At 39.5% G+C, this 18896-nt stretch overlaps 1 protein-coding gene and 2 non-coding genes across 7 annotated transcripts in view; 2 read left to right on the forward strand and 1 right to left on the reverse strand.

Moving 5' to 3' along the window:
• Positions 1–18896, reverse strand: part of LOC126259348 (MKRN2 opposite strand protein) — a 102803-nt gene that overhangs the window by 76257 nt on the left and 7650 nt on the right. For 3 of the 5 annotated variants that reach the window (XM_049956062.1, XM_049956060.1, XM_049956063.1), the window contains exon 2: positions 5652–5825. The exons of the other annotated variants lie outside the window; for them this stretch is intronic. The gene's annotated coding sequence lies outside the window, so the exon portion shown is untranslated. The remainder of the gene's footprint in view (positions 1–5651; positions 5826–18896) is intronic. 5 annotated transcript variants of the gene reach the window in all.
• Trnat-ugu (transfer RNA threonine (anticodon UGU)) lies at positions 17831–17905 on the forward strand. The gene has a single exon. It is a non-coding gene; the product is annotated as a tRNA-Thr (tRNA).
• On the forward strand, positions 18272–18346 carry Trnat-ugu (transfer RNA threonine (anticodon UGU)). The gene has a single exon. It is a non-coding gene; the product is annotated as a tRNA-Thr (tRNA).

Raw genomic sequence — 18896 nt, forward strand, 5'->3', positions numbered from 1 at the left:
CTCTACAAGAGAAATGAATTATTCAAGATAGCATTAAGAAGAAGAAAGAGGAAGTAGATGAACATGAGATGGGAAATATATTACTGTGCGAATAATCTGCACACCTATGTCAAAGAAAGACCCATGGAGAAGACAACATTACCTCAGAATTATTGGGCTCCTTGGGAGAACCAACCAGCATTGACAAAACTATTGCACCTGGTAAGCATAATACAGTCATCAAAATAAATGTTGCAAATGCCAACACTTTAATGCTGAACATTGTGATAAAAAGATACATTACAATATCAGTACACTTGTTTGTTTATAATGTATGAAAAGGTCCATATTTCTACCATAAGGTGCACTATGTGTAGTGTAAGGCACCTGTGTCATCCGTATATGTTGCAGTACTTATGCTGTGTGTTGTTATGAGAGTTTTGTTGCTTCAGGATGATTCTGTCAACAATAACATAGATCAGAGGTTTTGTATAATCTCTCTAATGAGCAGGGGATAAAACAGGTGGGTGTCACAGAGAATGTCGCTCTAGGATCCGTAACAAGTTTTAGCGACAAGATCAGTTGAGGTTCGTCACAGAATAGGCAGGAAAACAACAGATGTGAAGCATCGATCTCTGCATACAACAGCAAGGAGAAACCCTCAACACAACGCCACATGTCTGTGGAAGCAGTTCCAAACAGCTACAGGATTGCAGCAGTCTAAACAAGCAATATGAAATATGCTTTGCGAGCAGGGGTTATATGCCAGAAGACCTCTTGAGGCTCCTCCTCTAAATGAAGTTCAGAGAAGGGCTTGTATCACACGAGCATGGAACCTTCTTTGTGAGCTAGGCAACAGTGGGACATAACATTATTTTCTGATGAGATCCATATTAGTCTCCACCCTGATAATACCAATATCCACGTGTGGGGGCAACAAGGGCAATGTTTAAACTATAACTGTATCCTATACTGCCGCCCTTATCAAAGATGGCCGCGAGTGTAGAAGTTTGTAACTCTAATACGAGAAAAAGTTACAGTTATGTGCTAAAAAAGGGAGTTTGCGAGAATTGTAACGTCGAAATAACAAATTTAAGAGAACGAGTTTCAGGTCTACAATTCTTAGTCAACACTTTAAGAAGCGAAATCACCACACTCAAGAATGAAAATCGGGAACTACGGTCGAAGAACAAATCAAGCGAAGTGGCACCTGACGAAAGGCACAAATCGTCCGAGTGGACAGAAGTGAGACACAAAGGTAGGACTTTTGCTGGAAAAATAAAAACGAACTTTGCAACAGCAGTTACATTTACGGATAAAAACAAATACAGTGTTCTGCAGTCCAGTGACTGTGTTAAAGCCAGTGTAAATGATCCAGACCATTCAAAAGACAATGTGCTGAAAACGAATAATCACTCTGGGAAAAATGTTGATAAACGGGGAACAACAGGTAAAAAGAACAGTGTGCTTTTTCTAACAGACAGCCATGGTAGGAATTTATTAAGTATGTTTCGAGAAATAAATCGAGACTTAGCAGTGACCAGTGTTGTTAAACCTGGAGCGGGAACTAAACATGTTTTAGACCCTTGCATTCAAACAAAATCCACGCAAGGAAATGACTTTGTCGTATGCATAACGGGATCAAATGATGTTGCGAAAAATGAAGCAGATGTCTGCGTAAAAGTGCTTCAGAACTTTCTTGAAAAAAATAAATCAAGGAATACAGTTGTTGCTACAGTGCCCCATAGGCACGATCTAATCTATAGTTCGTGCGTTAATAAAGAAATTCGAAGAACGAATATTAAAATAAAGAAACTGTGCTCTGAATACGGAAATTGTGCCGTGGTCGATATAAGTAAACTGCAGCGTAACCTTCTCACCAGACATGGGCACCACCTAAACTATGAAGGGAAAACGTTTGTGTGCGAACGTGTCAATGAACTAATTAAAGACAGACTCACACGGAATAAAACAATCTACGAAAGTAGCGGTTTGAGTAATACCTGGAATGCTCGTCATTTTTTAGTATAAAAGTCTGTGAATCGGTGGGTAATAAAACTCCTGTACTTGAACTAGGTGCTAAAAGCGACATTCGAATGAGAGAGTTTCACAGACAATAAACAATAAAGATAAATCTGTTACTGTGATGCAAATGAACATTCGCTGCATTAGGAACAAAGTATTACAATTAGAACATTTTTGCAGTATTGAAAACGTTGATGTTGTTTGTATCTCAGAACATTGGCTGACAGAAGATCAAGTACAATATTTTGTTCCTCAAGGGTATGCTGTTGGAGACATTATGTGTACAAGTGAAAGAAAGAATGGAGGTGCCCTAATATTTGTTAAAGATAGTATAATGTTTACTAAAATAGATGATAGCTCTTACTGTGCAGAACTAGATGGAGAAGTTAGCTGTATAAGACTAAACGTAGAGAATACCATAATCGTTAGCTTATATAGATCACCAGGAGGAGATGTAAATACATTTTTCAAAAGATTTGAGCTGCTTATGAGGAAAATACTAAAATCTAACATAAAACTAATTATCTGTGGCAATTTCAACATTGAAATGGCCAACAGCGATGAACATGTTACTAGAATGTTTTTTAATATCTTAAGGTCACTAAATTTACAATGTACCAACACAGGATAAGGCGTGCTTAGATAATATTATAGTAAATTTTTCTAGAGATATGTATGACGTCAGACTTGCCAGTGGAGCCCTAGCTGATCATGAACCATTGATTTTAACATTCTCCTGTGATCAGTTGCCGAAATCAGACAAATCAGTCAGAATCAAGTCTAATGCCACATGGGTAAGAGGGCAGAAAGATGAATATATTAATTTATTTATTGACAGAGTATCTGATGTTAACTGGGACTTTGTATACAACACACAACCGGAGGAGGGTGCTGGTGAAGTGGTGTTTAACAACTTCCTGGAAATACTCATAGAGTTATGGTACTCCTGCTCACCATTAATCAAAAGTAGCCCTAAGCATAAACAGAAAAACAAACAGCTAAAATGGTGTACTGATGAGCTAGCTCTCACTAGGGAGGAGATGCTCAGACTGTACAGAATATATAAAAATTCTTGTAAACAAGGACCTGAGTTAGATAATACTTCTTATAGAGCTTATCTAAAATGTAAAAAAATCTACAAAGACAAACTGTCCTTGGCCAAAAAACAAGCATGTAAACATTACATTGAAAGTGCTCCCAACAAATGTAAAGCAGCATGGGATATCATCAACCAATATAATTCACAAACCCATACACAAGATGCAATGCTGGTCCCAGAAGAAGTAAATAATTACTTCCTAACCGCAGTGAGCGAGCTGAAAAACAAAATCAAGCAAAATGGCACTTGTGCACTAGATCATCTTGGTGCTGTGCCCCATAGGATGTATACTTTCCACTGGAATGTTGTCACCCCAGAGGATATTGTAAAAGCTGTGGCAAGGTTCACCAACTCCAAAAGTATGGACTGTTATTGGTTTTCTAACTATGTAATAAAAAAAATAATACACCTTATCTGTCAACCTCTTTCTTTCATTTTTAATATGTGTTTAGAATCTGTAGTTTTCCCAGATGCGCTCAAAACTGCTAAAGTGATACCAGTCTTTAAAAAGGGAGATAAGCATCTGTCCCAAAACTATCAACCAGTTTCTATTGTCCCAATTTTCTCTAAAGTTTTTGAATATGTTATGTACAGTCAACTAAATAACTATTTTGATAAGCATGATCTCCTCTCCAACAGACAGTTTGCATATCAACATGGTAAAAGGCTCGGTCCTAGGTCCTTTTCTGTTCATCATTGCAATTAATGACTTACCTTACCATGTAGGAGCAAATTCAATTGTGTGTTATGCAGATGATACAACATTGCTCAATACACACCATGACACAGCAGAACTGCATCAGGCAACACAGGAAAAACTAGAACTAGTAATGGATTGGTTTTCTTCTAATGAACTCCTGTGTAATCCTAATAAAACACAAGAACTAATTCTGGGTTTAACTACAGCTGTTGAAAGCAAATCAATAAAATTGTTAGGATCCCACACTGATTCAAAATTAAACTGGGAGGAACACATTAGCCATATCTGCAAGAGAATAGCAAGAGTGGGTTATCTCATCTGGAGACTGACAGATGTAGTCACTGATGAGTATCTAAAGGTGGTATATTTTGGCCTCTTTCAGTCACACATTTCCTACGGCATATTGTTATGGGGACATTCTTGCTTTGTCAGTGAAATTCTGAAAATTCAAAAAAAAGTAATCAGAATAATGAGCAAAGTTAAGCCCAAGGAACACTGCTGCCCCCTCTTTATCAAGCACATGATATTAACTGTTGTGAATCTATACATCTACACAGCACTGCTTTATGCCAAAAGCAACTTAAATGAGTTCGAGACGAGAGAGAACATACATCCCCAGAACACCAGAGGCAAACTGGACTTCGACATACCAAGACACAGACTCACAAAGACTGCAAACTCACACAAAATAATGAGTTTAAAACTCTTCAACAAACTTCCATCATCTGCTCGGTCGCTGACCAGTAATGTTTTCAAACGTAAGGTTTATGACTGGTTAATCAAACACCCATTTTATAAGATAACAGAATATTTTGAAGTAATCATTGACATTAGTATATAAGAATATTCCTAAAAGAAAAGGAATTAAATTGTAAAAACTTTACTGTAAAGTTATTGTTAATTGTATATTTAATGTTCAGACCTATTCCGCTGTAAGTGGTCAATGGTGAATAAACTGAATACTGAATATCAATGCAGTTCATTCATGTTTTGATATGGAATCATGTATGGCCACAGGGCACCACTTGTGCCAATAAATGGGACGATGACTGGTGTGAAGTATCAGAACAACATTTTTGCACACATTGTGGCTCCATTTAGTGAGCATACTGGAGCAGAATTCACACTGATGAGCAACAATGCACTCTCCCAGTGCCACAATCTTGTAAACACCTTCCTAGTGGAGAACGGAACCAGTCAGATGGAATAGTCTCCATATTCTCCAGATCTCAGCTACATTCAGAATGCATAGGAGCTGAAACAAGCTGTTTGCAATCATCATGCCCCACCACAGATATTACAGGGCACCAGAGAGCCAGGGTGGAGGGATGGGACAATATTCCACAGGCTTACAGTGAGTTTTGCTGTCTGAGCAGCAAAATAATTGATATAGAACACAGACTGGCAATAGCAAGAAAAGCATTTCTGAAACACAGGAATTTGATACCAATGAATATAAATTTAAATATTAGGGTGTCTTTTCTGAAGGGATTTGTCTGGATTGGTTGGTTGGTTTGTGGAAGGGGAAACAAACAGCGATGTCATCACTCCCATCGGTTTAGGGAAGTATGCAGAAGGAAGCTGGCTGTGTACTTTCAAAGGAACTATCCCAGCATTTGCCTGAAGCAATTCAGAAGGTAACAGTGGGGCCACAACAAATAAAGGAATCATTCATTTTTGCCAAAGGTAAGGAAATAATATACCACACTCTAATTTATGAAACAATTTAACAATAAGAGGGATTTTACAATGATCACAATACACTGCACTAACAACAACTCCTAGCACAGTAAACCAACGTAGTAATCATTTTCAGTGTCATCTGAACCCATTGTGAAAGTTACTGACCATCTGTATGCTACTCTGTTCCATTCATTTCACGGTGATTCCACATCACTGCTTTCACTCATCACTTTTTTCGGTTGTAACACCTGGACACCCAAGTTATCAGCTCACTTCATTTTTCAGTCTTTCTGGATTTCTTCACAAATATAAAGTCACTGTTGTAGCCACTTCTTGAAGCTGTAAGAGAAGAATGGAACCATGACCACAGTATAGCAAACAACAAAAGTACAATGGAATTTCTGTTACATGAAATTGGACAGTCAGACTATCCTGATTTAAGTATTTTTTGGTTCCCTCCCTATTAAGCAAGGGCATGACCAATTCTTTTTCCATCTGAAATATCAGTGTTAAGTCTCTTGACACAATAAACAAGAATTCTAACTTCCCTTTGATGTTTTCAAATTAGGAGAATATGGCAGCTCTTGACTAGTGATAGCAAGGCTGACATAATGATACATAAAAAAATTATTTATTTATAGTAGCTCCTGGAACAATCAAATCACAGCTACATGACCAGGTGATAATTTACTACATCAGTATTCATGGGATATTTGCTGTGGCACAGAGCTTTGAAGTCAGGAACCACAGATGTTAAATTAAGTTTCAAATCACTTTCAGCTACTACTACTACTACCACTACTACTACCACCACCACCACCAATACTGTTTTTTAAGTGTTTTCTTATTACCTAATTCTAATTCCAAGTAATCTTAAATTAACTTAATCCTTAACAGTTTAAACCAAAAGTTACTCAAGTTATGGCTGAAAAGTTACACGTGTATGCCCAGTTGCAACAATAATTACAAATTTTCATTATAACTACTCATCCCTTCCTTGGAATTTCGTGAAAAGGTTGTGCATCCTTTCAGTGCTGTTGACAAATGTGAAAATTACCGAACTATCAGTTTAATAAGTCACAGCTGCAAAATACTAATACGAATTCTTTACAGACGAATGGAAAGACTGGTAGAAGCCGACCTCGGGGAAGATCAGTTTGGATTCTGTAGAAATATTGGAACACGTGAGGCAATACTGACCTTATGACTTATCTTAGAAGAAAGATTAAGGAAAGGCAAACCTACGTTTCTAGCATTTGTAGACTTAGAGAAAGCTTTTGACAATGTTGACTGGAATACTCTCTTTCAAATTCTAAAGGTGGCAGAGGTAAAATACAGGGAGTGAAAGGCTATTTACAATTTGTACAGAAACCAGATGGTGGTTATAAGAGTTGAGGGGCATGAAAGGGAAGCAGTGGTTGGGAAAGGAGTGAGACAGGGTTGTAGCCTCTCCCCGATGTTATTCAATCTGTATATTGAGCAAGCAGTAAAGGAAACAAAAGAAAAATTCGGAGTAGGTATTAAAATTTATGGAGAAGAAATAAAAACTTTGAGGTTCACCGATGACATTGTAATTCTGTCAGAGACAGCAAAGGACTTGGAAGAGCATTTGCACGGAATGGACAGTGTCTTGAAAGGAGGATATAAGATGAACATCAACAAAAGCAAAATGAGGATAATGGAATGTAGTCAAATTAAATCGGGTGATGCTGAGGGGATTAGATTAGGAAATGAGACACTTAAAGTAGTAAAGGAGTTTTGCTATTTAGGGAGCAAAATAACTGATGATGGTCAAAGTAGAGAGGATATAAAATGTAGACTGGCAATGGCAAGGAAAGTGTTTCTGAAGAAGAGGAATTTGTTAACATCGAGTATAGATTTAAGTGTCAGGAAGTCATTTCTGACAGTATTTGTATGGAGTGTAGCCATGTATGGAAGTGAAACAAGGACAATAAATAGTTTGGACAAGAAGATAATAGAAGCTTTCGAAATGTGGTGCTACAGAAGAATGCTGAAGATTATATGGGTATATCACATAGCTAATGATGAAGTATTGAATAGAATTGGGGAGAAGAGGAGTTTGTGGCACAACTTGACGAAAAGAAGGGACCGATTAGTAGGACATGTTCTGAGGCATCAAGGGATCACAAATTAAGCATTGGAGGGCAGTGTGGAGGGTAAAAATTGTAGAGGGAGACCAAGAGATGAATACACTAAAGCAGATTCAGAAGGATGTAGGTTGCAGTAATTACTGGGAGATGAAGAAGCTTGCACGGGATAGGGTAGCATGGAGAGCTGCATCAAACCAGTCTCAGGACTGAAGACCACAACAACAACAACAGTATCACGACAGCACTGAAGAATGTTTATGTGGCTGTCAGGCCTTTGATTTTCAACAATAGCCTACATCGTCTTTCCTTGTGTTGAATGGTGTAAGTTGTCTGTAGTGTATCAGAATCATTCTCGTTCACATTAAAATGAATAAGTCGTTGAAAAGTGGAAGTTTGAAAGGGAAATACAGTTTAAGAAAACCACAAGATAGTGTTGTGTCAACAGGTTATTCAGCTGCTAGTGATGTGTGTTAATCTGACAAATGTGAACTGTGTGTAAAGAAACGAAAGTGTGATGATAATTACATTACGTTTGGATTTTCATATATAGGTGACAAGGACTGTCCAGGACCACAGTGTGCTGTTTGTGGTGACATTTTTGCTAACAGTGGTCTGAATCGTTCCCTACTTAAATTTTTATTTAGAAACTAAACACACAGTCGCTTAAAGAATAAAAGATAACAAGCGGAAAAATGATTTAACTACTTTTGTATCTACTGAAAACAGTGAAAATAAGAATGCCCTTGATGTGTCTTATTGCATTAGCTACAAAACTGCGAAAACTGAAAAACTATATTATATAGCTGAAGATTTAGTGCAGCCATGTATAAATTCTTGGAGAATCTTTCACAAAAAAATCAGTATGGTACCATTGTCCAACAATACAGTCAGCCATGAATGAATGATGTAGTACAATGCATGCTTGGAGAATCTCCCACAAAAAAATGTCAATACGGTATCATTGTCCGACAATACAATCAAATGCTGGATTAAAGACATGTCAAATTATGTTTTAAAGCGAAATTTTGGAAACAGTTCATGCTATCCTTCTTTTGCGAATCAACTGATGTTGCCATTTAGCCCTTTTGTTACTTTTCATCGATTATATTAATGAGGAATCTGTAGAAAGAGACTATTATTGTGCAGACCCTTAAAGAGACAATGGTGCAAAACCTACAACAGGGTGTTATGCTGGGTTTGTTGCCAAAGTGAAATCAGTAGTGCCGAACATTTTTTGGACACTTTGCTGCATTCATGGGCAGGCTTTTGTTTTTAAACACAAGCCTTATGGGTTGAAATATGTGGTGGACGATGCAGTGAAAATAATTAATTTTAAAGCTTGCTCAATAAATTACTACATCTTCACAGTGCTTTGTGAGGAAATGGGAAGCATTTGTGAGTGTTTATTGTCCCATACTGAAATTGAGTGACTATCTTGAGGTAGAACTATTTTCAGACTGCATGAGCTGAAAGATGAACTTAATTTTTTCCCCCCCTTCCTCTCTCCACTCGGCAAAGTGCATGGAAGATGAAATCTGGTTTCAGACTAGATTATTTGGCAGGCATTTTCTCAAAAATTAAAAGTTTAAACTTATCTCTCTAGGGGTCAAATATAAACATTTGTATTGTGCAAGATTATGTCAAATCGTTCATCAAAAAACTTAATTTTTGAGAAATGTGTTTTAACAGGAATCAAACTCAGTGCTTTGATACACTTCATGACTTCCTGGTGGGAAATCATCTTACTTTGGACGAAAATGTCAAGAACTTGGTGAAAAAACATTTGAAGGGGCTTGGAAAAACTTGCTATTTCCAATAATAACAATTGGTTTTGGAATCTCTTCTGAGAGCTAACAATCTTAGAATCCACATTAAGCATAATTGAAAAAGAGCAGCTTCTTGAAATTTCCACTGATTTTCAGCTATAGAAAAGTTATAAATTGGTTAAGTTTAAAGGAGTTCCCAATGTTAGCGAATAAAGCTGTAATGGCTTTATTACTCTTTTCATCCACATACTTGTATGAAAAGTCATTTTTTTCATAACCCTATTTAAATAAATAAATACAGAAGAAGACTTTGTGCTGAAAGTGATTTGAAACTTAATTTAACGTCTGTGGTTCCTGACTTCAAAGCTCTGTGCCACTGAAAGGATGCACAACCTTTTCACGAAATTCCAAGGAAGGGATGAGTAGTTATAATGAAAATTTGTAATTATTGTTGCAACTGGGCATACACGTGTAACTTTTCAGCCATAACTTGAGTAACTTTTGGATTTAACTGTTAAGGATTAAGTTAATTTAAGATTACTTAGAATTAGATTTTATGCATGTGAACTGTATGCATATTTAAAAGTCATCAGTTGAGCCAAATCAGATGATTGTAGAAGGGGTTCATGAGTTCAAAAAGGTTAGGAACTGCTGGTCTGATGAATACTGCAATTGGAGATATCCTCCAGGCTTGTGGAACAGGCTGTCTTACAAATATTAAACATGATTGCCTTGTCCACACAGTTATGAAGATATTGTTGTCATGTTGTTCATGTGCACTATTGAGAAAGAAAAATGTAATTGGGTCAATTACATGAAATGTGATACAGTATTAATAAAATCAAAATATCCACGGGTGTACTGCCGGTCTACAGTGTCCAATGGGCACAATATTTCGGCGATCATACATGTCGCCATCATCAGGTGAACTGACGGACTGAGCTCCTGTGAACGTGCCGGCACGGAGATCCGTACACTATGGCTGCTCAGGGGGAACTGGGTTCGGTCGCAGTGGCGGCCGATTTAAATACCCTCCGCCCGCGGCGCGCTCACTCCGCCATCCGCGCCCCACACCACGGTCGCGTGGTGAAACAGATTGCGACGGCGTCTGAGATGACGTCGGTGTGATGGCTCTGTCCGCCATGGTCGTCACAACTATACATTTGCTCGATTTACTCTTGATTAACCCAATCGCTGGTTCCCAAGCCTTGATAAGATTATAGCCACAGTCACGGTTTATGAGGTCGTCATTGGTGCGAATTTCGATGGCCTCTCTAACAATGCTGTCCCAGTATCTCGACGTCTGTACCAGAATCCTCGTGCGTTCATACTCCATAGCGTGATTTTCCGACAAACAATGTTGCAGCTGTAGTGGCGCATCGAAAGCTAAGCACTAATTAATTGTTTGTGTATAGTGGTTTATTTAGGAGCTTTAGTAGTCTTCAACCGGTGTTCTTGGTGTTTTCTGGTGAAATAATTTCAGAAGAACCTTTTGGGAACTGTTTTCAGCTTCGTTACTGTCATTAGACGTTTGATTCTCTTTCTGTATTAGTCTTTTGTTATATTCACATTTGTTGTTTATTAATACTGTTAATAATAGTAGTTACTTCCCTTGTAGAGTAAGTTTGTGATTATTGTAGTTAGGTTTTTAACATCTTCTTATTGTAGTAGCGGAACTTAGAAAAAGCAACATTTTACCATGAGTGAGAAGTGTGGGCTTTGCCCAGGTTCGCGAGTAGTGGATTGCGGTGTGAGACTTGTTCGAAGTATTTTCACTGGGGGGAATGCAGTGGGGAAGCCAGTGGGCATTCTGGTGAAATCCTCTCCTGGAACTGCAGGTTATGTAGCAAGAGTAAGTTGATAGAGGAGCAGGAGCGTAAGATCTGTGCCCTTCAGGTGCAGTTGAAAAACGCACAGGAGGAGCTAGATAGGATGAGGAGGGAGAAGGGGGTTGGGGAATGGGAGCTGGCGGTTGGAAAGAGATCTGCTATGAGAAGAAGATTTTCAGATAGTTTTACTATTGGTGTTTACAATAGATATGACCAACTGTCAGAATCTAGTGGAGAGGAATCCCTAGTAGCTGTAGATGTAGGAAGTATGCAGCAGACCTCAGTAGTTACGGTGGCTAGAACAGTTGCAAAGTCGAAGAGGAAGAAGAAGGTTCTGCTGTTAGGTGGTTCTCATGGCAGAGGAGTAGGCCAGCAGTTGCAGGAAGTGCTGGGGAGTGAGTACCAGGTCACCAGCATTGTGAAGCCTAATGCAGGATTGGCTCAGGTGACTGTTAACATAGGGGGTTTATGTAGGGATTTTACTAAAGAGGATCAGGTAGTGATTGTGGGTGGGGCTGGTAATAGTATTGATAGGGATGGGGAGTATAACATGGATGGTGACCTGGAAAAGATAGCCACTCAGACTGGCAACACGAATGTGCATTTCGTGGAACTGTTTCAGCGTCACGATCGGCCTCATCTTAATACAGCCGTCAGGCGTAATAACATGAGACTTGGGGGTGCACTGATGACCGAAAGCATGGGTCACATTTCAGTGGTGTCGGTGGAGTCTATCAGCAGAACGGGTTTCACTAGACATGGCCTGCACCTCAACAGGTATGGGAAGGGGAGGTTGGCAAAGCTTATAGGTGACAGCATAGGTGGGGTTGGTGGGATCACTCATGGGAAAATTCCTGCAGTAGTGGGTGTTAGAGCTGCACCTTTTTTAGATTGAAGTCAGCTGATAGGTATTCCTGCTTAAGGGAAGTCTCTCTAACAAAGGAACCACTTTTGACAAAGCTTAGGTATCCGAGTTATGAGGGAATTAGTATATTTCATCAAAATATACAAGGTATTAGAGATAAAGTTAGTGAACTGCTTATAGATGTTGACTCTGAAATTATTGGTATATCTGAACACTTCTTAAATAAGGAGATAATTCAGAGGCTTCCTTTACCAGGATACAGGTTGGCTGGCAGCTTTTCGAGGAGCTCTTCGCGGTGTGGGGGAGTAGCCATGTATGTGAAAAATGGCATCCCATTTGAGTCAATTGATGTTTCAAAGTACTGCACTGAAAAGGTGTTTGAATGTTGTGCAGGTGTGGTTAAATTTAACGGAGCTAAACTTCTAACTGTTGTTATTTATAGATCCCCAGACACTGATTTCACAACATTTTTGCTAAAGCTAGAGGAGGTTCTTGGTTCACTTTATAGGAAATACAGAAAGTTAGTTATATGTGGTGACTTCAATATTAATTGTATAAGTGATTGTGCAAGGAAGAGGATGCTGGTAGACCTCTTTAATTCATATAATCTTATGCAAACCGTATTCTCTCCAACGAGAGTGCAAGGGAACAGTAGAACAACCATAGACAACATTTTTGTTCATTCCTCATTACTAGAAGGGCATTCTGTTAGCAAAAAGGTGAATGGCCATTCAGATCATGATGCACAAATTTTAACTCTAAAAGGTTTTTGTGCTGCAACACGTGTTAAATATAGTCATCAGCTGTTTAGGAAAGCTGATCCAGTTGCTGTAGAGACCTTTGTAAACCTTATCAAGGAACAAGAGTGGCAAGATGTTTATAGCGCTGATACAGTAGACGATAAATATAATGTTTTTCTCAGGACTTTTCTCATGCTCTTTGAAAGTTGCTTTCCGTTAGAACGTTCAAAACAGGGTACTAGCACAAACAGGCAGCCTGGGTGGCTGACTAGAGGGATAAGAATATCTTGTAGAACAAAGTGGCAATTATATCAAAACGTTAGAAACAGTCAAAATCTAAATGCAGCAGCCCATTACAAACAGTATTGTAAGGTGCTTAAAAATGTTATTGGGAAGGCAAAAAGTATGTGGTATGCAGATAGAATAGCTAAGTCTCAGGATAAAATTAAAACCATATGGTCAGTCGTAAAGGAAGTGGCTGGTCTGCAGAGACAGGTCGAGGATATAGAATCAGTGCGTAGTGGGAATGTCCGTGTTAGTGATAAGTCGCATATATGTACACTATTTAATAATCACTTTCTGAATATAGCAGGTGAACTAAATAGAAACCTAGTCCCAACAGGGAATCATATAGCGCTCTTAGAAAAAAGTGTTCCGAGACTGTTACCTGAAATGCTCCTCCATGATACTGACATGAGGGAGATTGAGTTAATAATTAAATCACTAAAGACCAAGAACTCTCATGGATATGACGGGGTATCTAGCAGAATACTGAAGTATTGTTCTATGTATGTTAGCCCAGTCCTTAGTCATATCTGTAACTTTTCCTTTAGGAGTGGTCGGTTTCCTGACCGATTAAAGTACTCGGTAGTGAAGCCACTTTATAAAAAGGGAGACATTGATAATGTTGACAATTTTAGACCTATTTCTATGCCATAGGTGTTTGCTAAAGTTATCGAGAAGGTTGTATATACAAGGTTACTGGAGCATTTAAATTCACATAATTTGCTGTCAAATGTGCAGTTTGGTTTTAGAAATGGTTTAACAACTGAAAATGCTATATTCTCTTTTCTCTGTGAGGTTTTGGACGGATTAAATAAAAGGTTGCGAACGCTAGGTGTTTTCTTTGATTTAACGAAGGCTTTTGACTGTGTTGACCACAAAATATTACTGCAGAAGTTGAACCATTATGGAGTAAGGGGAGTAGCTTACAATTGGTTCGCCTCTTACTTTAAGAACAGAAAGCAAAAGGTAATTCTCCGCAATATTGAGAGTGGTAGTGATGTTCAGTCCCAATGGGGCACTGTTAAGTGGGGCGTTCCCCAAGGGTCGGTGCTGGGGCCACTGCTGTTTCTTATTTATATAAATGATATGCCTTCTAGTATTACAGGTGATTCAAAAATATTTCTGTTTGCTGATGACACCAGCTTGATAGTGAAGGATCTTGTTTGTAATATTGTAATAGTAACAAATAATGTAGTTCATGAAATAAGTTCGTGGCTTGTGGAAAATAATTTTATGCTAAATCACAGTAAGACTCAATTTTTACAGTTTATAACTCACAATTCAACAAGAACCGATATTTTGATCAGACAGAATGGGCATATTATAAGCAAGACAGAACAGTTCAAGTTCCTAGGCGTTCGGATAGATAGTAAGCTGTTGTGGAAAGCCCATATCCAGGATCTTGTTCAGAAACTAAATGCTGCTTTATTTACCATTAGAACAGTATCTGAAATAAGTGACACTTCAACACGAAAAGTAGTCTACTTCGCATATTTTCATATGCTTATGTCGTATGGTATTATTTTTTGGGGTAATTCTTCTGATTCAAAGAGGGTATTTTTGGCTCAAAAACGGGCTGTTCAAGCTATTTGTGGTGTAAGTTCAAGAACCTCTTGTCGACCCCTATTCAATAGTCTGGGAATTCTGACATTGCCCTCACAGCATATATTTTCTTTAATGTCGTTTGTTGTTAGCAATATTAGCCTATTCCCAAGAGTTAGCAGCTTTCACTCAGTTAATACTAGGCAGAAATCAAATCTGCATGTAGAATGCACTTCCTTGACTCTTGTGCAGAAAGGAGTGCAGTATTCTGCTGCATCCATTTTCAATAAGCTACCACAAGAACTCCAAAATCTTAGCAGTAGCCCAAACTCTTTTAAGTCTAAACTGAAGAGTTTCCTCATGGCTCACTCCTTCTATTCTGTCGAGGAGCTCCTGGAAGAGCTAAAAAATTAAGCAAATTCTAGTGTTACATTGTTGATTTTCTTTATTTAAACTTATGACTTGTCACCTGAATATGTTTTTTTATATATCATTTTATCTGTTTCTAATATCGTGTTATAATTTCATGTATTGACTCGTTCCATGACCATGGAGACTTCTCCTTAATTTGGTCCCATGGAACAATAAATAAATAAATAAAAATAAAATTAAAATCACACGGTTTTGGGGTGCGGTCGCAAAACACAGACACTAAACTTATCACAGTGAACAGAGACGTCAATGGACGAACGGACAGATCATAACTTTGCGAAAATAAAGAATGTAAAATGTTTCAGTTGAGGGAATATTTGAACCAAGGACCTCTCGTCCCGCAGCTGCTTACGCTAAGCACGGGACCACGGCGCTCCTGAGCTCACACTATCCTTGACGTTGCATATCTTGCACATGGACTACTCAGTTTTTATATTTAGCTTATTTTTTTCATAGTTCCACACAACTTCTTTCTGTTTTCTCGATTTATCTGTGTTCAGTTTTTCAAGGCCTATCCACTGTGCCAACTTATAACTAAATCTGAGGGGGGTGCGATGGGGAGGTTCCCTTGTGAGTAGCAGCGTGGTGTAGTTTTTATGATACTAAACTGTTGCATGGAGGTTCGTAAGTTCAAAACTTACCTGGACTGTACAATTTTAATAATAATAATAATAATAATAGCTTTATTCAACATCAAATGGTACACTGCACATGTACAAAGAAACAGTAATGATTAAAGTTATTTGTACATTACACAAGACACATTCTTCTGAATACGTCATTAATTTACAACAAAATTACAATAAGATGTTTACTGATTTCTATTCACATAATTTCACAAAGCATTTGTTGTTCTTCATATAATTTCTGTATTCGGTTCAAATACATTCTAGAAGTATTCACAAATGTCAAGAAGCCTTGTACTGGAATGTTCTGTAGCTGTATACATACTGAATGTGTTCTGGCCAGAGGCAGTTCGCTCCACACTCTTGTATGTGCAAGTGCTGAATAAACCTTCGTTAAGTGAAGTTAGTGTATGTCATTCATCTGATTACACCTTCTTCTACATGACATTATTCTGGTGGGGGCACTGGGTATTGGAACCTGTGATAGCACACATTATCAATGACAGTGGCTCCCATCAGGCCAAGACAGAGCCGCCATTTACGTGGTGAGAAACCCGAGTTCGAGACATAATCAACAGATCACAATCTATCGAAGACAGAAGAAGAAGAGGACGTGACGATGGCAGCAACTGTGTGCCACCACATGAGACATCCTTCCGGGTTCTGTGGTGACGATGGCCAAGATCCAAACAAGTGGCTGAAGGTATAGGAGCGTAGAGCCAAATTTAACAAATGGGATGACACTGTGTGTTTGGCTAACATATTTTTCTACTTGTATGGCACTGCCAAGTAATGGTATGAGAACGAGGAGAAGTTCACAAGCTGGGAAGTATTCCAGGTGGAACTGCGCAAGTATTTCGGTGACACACAACAACAGAAGTGCAAGGCTGAAGATAAATTAAAGTGCAGGGCACAGTGTCCAGGAGAAACTACAGCATCCTACATTCAAGACGTCTTGGAGCTGTGAAAAATAGTGGAGCTTAAAATGGACGAGGAAGATAAGGTTGCACATCTCATGAAATGTGTTGCTGAAGACATGTATCAAGCCCTACTCCTGAAAGAGGTTTCAACAGCAGATGACTTCATAAAATGGTGCCAGTATATCGAGACAACGCATCAAAAAACAATTATACACAAGAAGTTTGAACGGCTTCCAAACGTATCAATGTCTTTGATGGAGGAAGCAACTGATTTCACAAGAGTTCTTCGCCAGATAATGAGAGAGGAAGTTCAGAAGGCCCTTGGATTGCACGGCGAGCAAAAAAACAAGATGCTTCAAGAGGTCATAAGGGAGGAAGTGGAACAGACATAGAACCCAATCTCTCATGTTTCATTTCCATTTAAAATGGTGAAAAAGTCAAGACCCAGGCAGAGTTATGTTCCTACAATGTCACATGAGGAACCTGTTTGGGCACCGAGGAAGACTGACATCTGGAGGACACAGGATAACCAACCAGTATGTTTCCACTACGGACGACCGGGACATGTGGTGCGCTATTGTCAAGAAAGGCGGTGGATATTTTATGAGGCCCGTGCCAGAAGACAGCAGACGGATCTTAGCTGACGTCAACTCCGGGATGACGAATATGAACAAGATGATGTGGGTGCAGGATGACGTAGGTCACCATCGCCACAAGCTAGCCGCTGGAGAGGACGTTCCCCAACACGCCGAACAAGGTCTCTGTCGCTGTTTAGAAGCTCCAGCCAATCACCTAGCCGCCATAACCCAGAAAACTAAAGGGTGCGACCTTCCCTGGATGTGAGTCCACCAAAGAGAAAAATTCTCCGCCATCAATCACTACACAAATGACAGGAAACGCCTGCATGCAGCTAGGGTGTCTATTTAATTATCATTTCAATTCGAGCAAAGCTGCATGGTCATCGACGGTAACTGTTCTTTCGGGAACAGATACTACCGTCATATATAGTTAAAAATATGGGTTCCCGGCCTTTGACCTTCTTGTGCGAACGCACACGCTATGCCCGAACTCGTACGGGACTTGGTAGATTAATCTGCCACGAGTAATGAGTATGATGGGCAAACATCTATTAGGCGCACTACGAATGTAGTGTTGTGGACATGTTGGGAGTGTGGATCTCACGGGGAGTGTGCAAGGGATAAGTCCCTGCAGACGCACTATCCTTTGTGCCCGCGGTGGCTCAGATGGATAGAGCGTCTGCCATGTAAGCAGGAGATCCCGGGTTCGAGTCCCGGTCGGGGCACACATTTTCAACATGTCCCCAATGAAGTGTATTAACGCCTGCTTGCAGCTAGGGTGTCTATTTAATTATCATTTCATTTCGAGCAAAGCTGCATGGTTATCGACGGCAACTGTTCTTTCGGGAACAGATACTACCGTCATATATAGTTAAAAATATGGGTTCCCGGCCTTTGACCTTCTTGTGCGAATGCACACGCTATGCCCGAACTCGTACGGGACTTGGTAGATTAATCTGCCACGAGTAATGAGTATGATGGGCAAACATCTATTAGGCGCACTACGAATGTAGTGTTGTGGACATGTTGGGAATGTGGATCTCACGGGGAGCGTGCAAGGGATAAGTCCCTGCAGACGCACTATCCTTTGTGCCCGCGGTGGCTCAGATGGATAGAGCGTCTGCCATGTAAGCAGGAGATCCCGGGTTCGAGTCCCGGTCGGGGCACACATTTTCAACATGTCCCCAATGAAGTGTATCAACGCCTGCTTGCAGCTAAGGTGTCTAGTTAATTATCATTTCATTTTGAGCAAAGCTGCATGGTCATCGACGGTAACTGTTCTTTCGGGAACAGATACTACCGTCATATATAGTTAGAAGTATACCACTGAAGAATAACTTGGTCATCCCAGCCGCTGTTGTCTCATTTAAGAACGGATTCAGTGAATTGTGAATAGTTAACTGTTGCCCAGAACCGCAGATCCTTCCGATATGCATGTGCGTAGCAAACACTGAGCCGTTAATAGTCGAACAGCTGTGCGTCATAGAAACATCCCATGCCGAGTCTGTGGGCGAGATTAGCGCTACCACCACAAGACAAGATCTTCTAGCTCGACTATCACCAGATCTCACTAAGGAACAACAGAAGAAGCTACTTGCCATTCTTTGAGAGTTCTCTGAATGCTTAAATCCACAGGCGAAGAGCAAATTAGACAAATTGACGGTGAAGCAACAGATTAGCACTGGAGAGCATCATCAACCAATAAGCTGGAGAGCT

This window comes from Schistocerca nitens, chromosome 5 (assembly GCF_023898315.1).
Source record: "Schistocerca nitens isolate TAMUIC-IGC-003100 chromosome 5, iqSchNite1.1, whole genome shotgun sequence".
In the NCBI taxonomy this organism is placed as follows: Eukaryota; Metazoa; Arthropoda; class Insecta; order Orthoptera; family Acrididae; genus Schistocerca; species Schistocerca nitens.